This window comes from Tupaia chinensis, unplaced genomic scaffold, assembly GCF_000334495.1.
Source record: "Tupaia chinensis unplaced genomic scaffold, TupChi_1.0 Scaffold145441_1, whole genome shotgun sequence".
In the NCBI taxonomy this organism is placed as follows: domain Eukaryota; kingdom Metazoa; phylum Chordata; class Mammalia; order Scandentia; family Tupaiidae; genus Tupaia; species Tupaia belangeri.
The window spans coordinates 365,094-372,267 of NW_006205300.1; positions in this window are offsets into that span (position 1 = coordinate 365,094).

The window sequence follows — 7,174 nt, forward strand, 5'->3', positions numbered from 1 at the left end:
ATTTGAATGCCTTTTATTCTCTTCTGATTGCATTATCTAGGACTTCCAGTACTATACTGAAAAGGAGTGAGAAAGTAGGCAGTCTTGTCTTCCAGTTTTTAGTGAAAAAGCTTTCTGTTTTTCCCCATTCAATATGATGTTAGCTATGGGTTTTTCATAGATAGCTTTGATTGTGTTGAGAAATGTCCCTTATGTGCTTATTTTGGTGAGAGCCTTAATCATGAAGGGATGTTGTATTTTATCAAATGTTTTCTCTGTACCGATTGATATGTGTGATTTTTATCTCCTTTTTTATCATGGTATATTATATTTATAGTTTTGCATATAGTGAACCACTCTTGCATCCCTGGAAAAGATTATGCACCATGACCAGGTGTATAATCTTTTCTATGTGTTACTGGATACAATCTGCTAGTATATATTTTTTTCTATACAGTGTGTGCACTTGCCAAGAAACAGAGAGAAATCAATCCCTAGAGGGGATGGCCACACTACAATCCCTTCTCCTACATTTTCCTCTTGGGATTTTGGCACAGTTGCACAGACACATACACACACACACACACACCTAGCATGAGTTTCAAGCTGCAGGGTCCAGGACTCGAACCACGGTCAACTACATGGGAGTCTAGTGACATAACCATTATAGCATCTGCTGGTCCTATGATTTTCATCAGAGATCATGGTCTGTGGTTTTCCTTTTTTGTTATGTCCTTGTCTGTTTTGAGGATGAGGGTGATGGAGGCTTCAAAAAAAATTAATTTATGAGGGTTCCTTTCTTGGGTCTTTAGAAATAGTTTGAGTAGAATGGGGGTTAGCACTTCAAAAGTTTTGTAGAATTCAGAAGTGAAGGCATTGGGACTTAGACTTTTCATAGTATGGGTATTATTTATTACTGATTCAATCTCATGGCTTGTTATGAGTCTGTTCAGGCTTTCTGTGTCTTCCTGATTCGGTCTTGGTAGATTATATGTGTCCAGGAATTTGTTGATCTCATCCAGGTATTCTTGTTTGTTTGTGTATAGTTGCTTATATTATTTTATAATGATGCTTTGTATTTCTGCTATGTCTGTTGTAATTATTGCTGTTTCATTGTGAATCTGATTTATCTGGTTCCTTTCTCTCTTCTTAATTAGTCTAGTTAATGGTGTGTCAACTATGTTTATCTTCTCAAAGAACTAGACTTTGGTTTAATTTATTTTCTGTATACTTTATTTATTGTCTATTTAATTTATTTTGTCTTGAATATTTATTATTTCTTTTCTCCTGGCATTTTTTGGATTTTTGTTGTTGTTTTTCCAGTTCCTTGAGATGTGTTGTTAGGTCATTTATTTGCCACCTTTCCATCTTTCTCTTATGTGCACTAATTGCTATGAACTTCCCTCTTATGACTGCTTTTGCCGTGTCACATAGGTTATGGAAATTCATGTACTCATTATCATAGGTTTAAATGAATCTTTTGATTTCAACCTTAATTTCTTCAGTGGTTGTGAAGTTATTTATGAGTTTAGTTTCCATATTTTCAAGGGTTCTTTCTGAAATTAATACTAACTTTAATTTCATCATGGTCAGAGAAGATACTGTATATAGTTTCTATGCCTTTGAATCTGAAAAGGCTTATTTTGTGCCCTCTCATGTGTTCAGTCCTCAAAAAGGTTCCATGTGGTGGTCAAAAAAATGTATATTTACTGGGACCAGCAGTTAGCATAATGGCTATGTCGCTGGACTCCCATGTCGTTGACCATGGTTCAAGTCCCAGACCTGGCGGCTTAAACTCATGCCGGGCGCGTGTGCATGCGTGCCCAAGATCCCAAGAGGAGAATGGTGGAGAAGGGATTGCGGTGTGGCCATGCCCCCTGGGAGGGGGATTTCCCTCTTTCTATCTCTCTGTCTCTCTCTGTCTTTCCGGTGAGCGCACGTGCCCTATAGCGAAAAACCTCTCAAAAAAAAAATGTTTATTTACTGATTCTTGGATGGAAGGTTCTATAGATGTCTGTCAAGTCCATTAGATTTATTGGATCGTTTAGATTCTATATCTCTTTGCTCATTTTTTTGTCTAGATGATTTGTCCAAAGGAGGTAGTGGAGTGTTGAGGTCCCCAATAATCAGTGTGTTGCAATCTCTCTCTTTTTTTTTTTTTTGAGAAGTTTTTGCTATAGGGCGCGTGCGCTCACCAGACAGACAGAGAGAGACATAGAGACAGAAAGCGAGAAATCACCCCCCACGGGGGATGGTCACGCCACAATCCCTTCTCCATTCTCCTCTCAGGATCTTGGGCACACACGCACACGTGCCCGGTGTGAGTTTTAAGCCACCGGGTCCAGGACGCGAACTGCGGTCGACCACATGGGAGTTCAGTGACATAGCCATTACGCTAACTGCTGGTTCCCGCAATCTCTCTTTTTAGATCTACCAGCTTTCCTTCATGTATTTGGGTGCTCCCAAGTTGGATGTGTAGATACTTATAATCATTACATCTTCTTAGTGAATTAGACCTTTTAGAACTATATTATGTCCTTCTTTGTCTCTTCTTACAGTTTTTGTCTTAAAGCTTATTTTGTCTGAAATTGGTATTGTGACTCCAGCCATTTTTGGTTTCTGTTTGCATGGAATACCTTTTTCCAGCCCTTCACTTTTAGTCTATGTATGTCTTCATCCATGAGATGCATTTCCTGTAGGCAACAGATAGAGGTTTTCTACTTTTTTAAAAATCCATTTAGCCAATCTGTGTCTCTTGATTAGAGAATTTAATCCATAAGCAGTCAACGTTATTTTCAATATTTGTGGATTTGCCCCTACCATTATATTAGCCATTTTCTCAGCTTTTTGTTCTCTTGTTTCTGTTTGACTCTTCTTTAGTTTTCCCAGACTAGCACTCCCCTCAGACTGCTGGTCTACTGTTGGTAAATTCTTTGAGGTTTTGTTTATCTGCGAATATTTTTATCTTTTCACATTTGAAGGATGATCTTGCTGAGAATAGTATTCTTGGTTAAAACTGTTTTTTCTTTTAATGCTTTAAATGTATCTTCCCATTATTTCCTTGGTTGCTTTGTTTCTGTTGAAAGGTCCAATGTTGGCCTAATGAAATAACCTTTGTAAGTAACTTGACTTTTTTCTCTTGCCACTTTTAGACCCTTGTCTTTGTGATTTTTTGCCAATCTGGCAATGATGTGCCATAGAGAGACTCTTCTTAGGTTGATCCTATTTGGGTTTGTTTGTATTTCTTGGGTCTGGATGTTTGAATGTTTCTCTAGCTTTGGAAAGTTTTCTTCAAGTATTTCATGAAGTAGCTATCAATACCCTTATTAGATTCTTCACTTTTTGGACTAACAATTATTCTGATGTTTGTGCATTTAATGGTATCTAGTATTTCCTATATGTTTTCATCATTTTATTTTTATTTTTTTCATTCTTTTCGGTGATTTTTTTTCTAGGTCTGAGGTTTTTGTCTTCTAGATCCAAGATTTGATCTTCTGCATGGTCTAATCTTTTATTAATACTTTCAAGGGAGGTTTTGATTTCCTATATTACAGCCTTCTTCTCTAACAGTTCCATTTGATTCTTTTTTATGGTGTCTATTTCTTCTTTCAAATCATAGAAGGACTTCCTCATCTCCTGGAGTTTGTTGTCTCTTTTTTCTTGCTTCTCATTTAGTTTTGTCACTCTGAGTATTCTGAATTGTTATCTGATATTTCCATGAGTTCCATTTTGCTGTCTGTGGATGATGAGTTGCTCTTTTGCACTGAAGGAAAGATTTTCTTGGTTTCTCATATTTCTTGTGCCTCTTTGCTGGTTTCTGATCATTTGATGGATTATGCACTTCTTCCTCATTTCTGTAGTGTTGGGGAAAGAAGCACTCTACTTCTCTGGTGTATTCTTCAGAGAGGGACTTGTCTTCTGATCAGAGAATAGTGTATGTAGCCAGCTTGAGGTGCTTGGTTCCTCCCCAAAGTCTCAGGACCAGGTGTAGTTAGAGCTAAGCTGGAGGACGTAACTAAAGGAAGAGGTATAATTCACATGGGGCAGTAAAACATGAAATCACAAAGGATACCAGGTATACTAAAAGTTACTGGCTGGGAGAGGTGAGCTACAATCTCTCTGCAGCTCATTGACTGTTCCACTGAGGCTGGCTCTGCACAGTCCTTGGAATCTGGATAATTCAATGGTGTGGGACATGGAAAGAATGGGACTCTGGAAACCACAGCTCATACACCTGGGTTTAAAGGTGGGTGGGGGAAGGTGAGCCAAACTATCTCTGCAGCTTTGCCACTCCATCACCCGTAAGTATATTTTAAAATAAGATCATGTCATACGTACTGTTTCATAATGTAGTTTTACTTACTATATATCTGAGACACATTTGCATAGCAAAGTACACAAACTTAATGGCTTAATACACATTTATTGTTTTACTGTGTGTCATCTGCCACAGCTTTTGTCCCTGGTTACAGCCCAGGTATTGGCCAGGGCTACAGTCTTATTAGAGCTCTGCTGGGAAAGATTCACTTCCAAGTGCCCTCAGTTATTGTGGGAGGCTGCGCACCAGCGAGTCTGCTGAGGCTATTTTTTATGAGTCTCTTACTATTGCCATCTTAGGCTCAGAGAGTAAACAGTTACAAAGACCACAATTGGCTCCCCTTCAAAACCTCACCTTCAAAACCATACTCTGATTGGCCACTTCCCATAGCAAATCAGTGAGCTTAGAGTCCCTCAGATTTGCATATCCGGGCACCTCATGATTGGTCCACAAAGGAACCAATCGTAACCCACCTTTTACTATCCTTCATTCAACCAATCACGGCCCACCAACGTGTATATAACCACGATCCCTGGCCCATAATTGCCAGATGACCCTGAAGAGCTGTGACACCGCGCCGTCTCTGGACAACCCTGAGCTGTGACTCTGCGTCCTCTTCGGACGACCCTGAGCTGTGACGACATTGCATCAGCTCCTGATGACCCTGAATAGTGTGTTGTCTCCGTGCTGCCTACAATAAAGAGATGACCCTGAAGAGACACTGCGCCGTCTGTGCTGTGGCAGTGCGCCATTCGACCCATCTCTCACTCCTTCCCTCAGGAAACCTGTTCAACTGTCCTGTGGGTCGGGACAAGTTACTGGCAGAAACATCCCTTTGCATTATAGATCAAGGTCCCCATTTTTCTTCTGTCACTTAACAGTGGACTCCTCTATGCTGCTAGAGCCACCTTCAGGTCCTTCCCACGTAACTCTCTGGGTCTCACTTCACAGCGCGTTACTTCTTCAAAGTCAGTGAGAGAGAAAATTCTCATTTGTAGTGGTAGCATAGTATTTCACTGTATGGCTCTAACATTTTATTTAACTCTTCTCTATAGATGTTAAATTGGTCAAGTTTTTCTTTATTAAAAATGTTGGGACCAGCAGGTGGCATGGTGATTAAGGCGCTGGACACTCCCACATGGCTGACCAGGGTTTGAGTCCTGAATCTGGTGACTTGCTTTCTCACTTCCTCTCTCTCTCACTGTCAGCCACTGCCTCTCTCTGTCAAATTAAAAAAAAAATGAATGAATAAAATAATTATTTTTAAAAAATGTTAGAGGGAGTATCCTCATGCATATAGTTTTGTGACTCCTCTGGTTATGTCCTTTGGTAATGCCCAGAAGTGGAATTGCTGAGTCAGATGGTATATAAATGGTACATGCTTTAAAATCATATATAAGTTATATGTATATATATTACATATTGCCACCCGGAAAACTAAGCCTATTATGCTTTCAAGAATAAAACAGTAGTCCCCCTGTATTTGTGGTTTTGCTTTTCACAGTTTTATGTAGTCAACCATGATCCAAAAATACTAAATGGAAAATTTCAGAAATAAACAATCTGTAGGTTTTTAATTGTATGTCATTCTGATATGATGCACTCTTATGCCATTCCACTCTGGTCCGCCCCAAAATGAATTATCCCTTTGTTCAGTGTATCTATGCTATATCTGCTATCCACCTGTTTATCATTTAGTAGCAATCTGAGTTTTCAGATGGACTGACAAGCTATTGCAGTGCTTGTGTTCAAGTAAACCTTATTTTACTTAATAATGACTCCATAGCTCAGAGTTGTGATGCTGGCAATTTGGATACACCAAAGAGAAATTGTAAAGTGCTTCCTTTAGATGAAAGGCAAACGTTGTTGACTTAGTAAGGAAAGAAAAATAATCTTATGCCGAAATTGCTAACATTTACAGTAAGAACAAACCTTCTATCCATGAAATTGTGAAGAATGAAGAAACATGCTAGTTGTGCTGTTACACCTTAAACTGTACAAGTTATGGCTACAAGTTATGGTTAAGACATAACAGGCAGAGGCCAGCAGGTGGTATGGTTGTTAAGGCACTGGACTCCCACATGGCTTACTACGGTTTGAGTCCCAGACCCAGCAGCTTAAAAATCACGCTAGGCACAAGTGTACATGTGGCCAAAATCCTGAGAGGAGAATAGAAGAGAAGGTTGTGGTGTGGTCAACCCCTCAGGGGGAGATTCTCACTTTCCCTCTATCTGTCTCTCTCCAGTGAGCACTATACACTCTATGGCAAAAACCTTCAAAACAAAACAAAAACATGCAAATGGCATTACATGGAAGACATGAACAGAAACATGGTGTGATTGATAGCAGTCAGATTTGGTACTGTCTCGTTTCATGTATCCAGCAGGAGTCTTAAAAGGCATCACTCACAAATAAAAGGACTCTAATAATATGCTGGTTTATGTATATAACTTGCCAACATTGGCATTATCTATAGATTTACTAACTTTTAATCTAATGACCCAAGCTTAATGTCCTTTAATGAAGCCTCTCTCTTTGGGGCTTCAGTTGTCATGTTATAGTCACTGCTTGTTCATACTTGTTCATATAAACACTTTCCCACTAACTGGCAGGGCAGGTGCTGTACTTTGGAACTCTTGTACAGGGCCTCAGGGTGTAGAATGTATCATTCCCTCCATGCACTCCCTGCTTCTGCAGATGAATTGGGAGCCTTTCCAGCATGTCCATAGCTCTGGCCCTAAAATACAGATTACTTTTCATGAAAAACTATTCTGTAAGATCTCAGAGGCCATCAGGTGACTAGAAACATTCCATTGAATACAGTTCTCTTTCATTTATGTACTATTTTCTCAAGATTAGAGTGCTTTCTGGCAAACT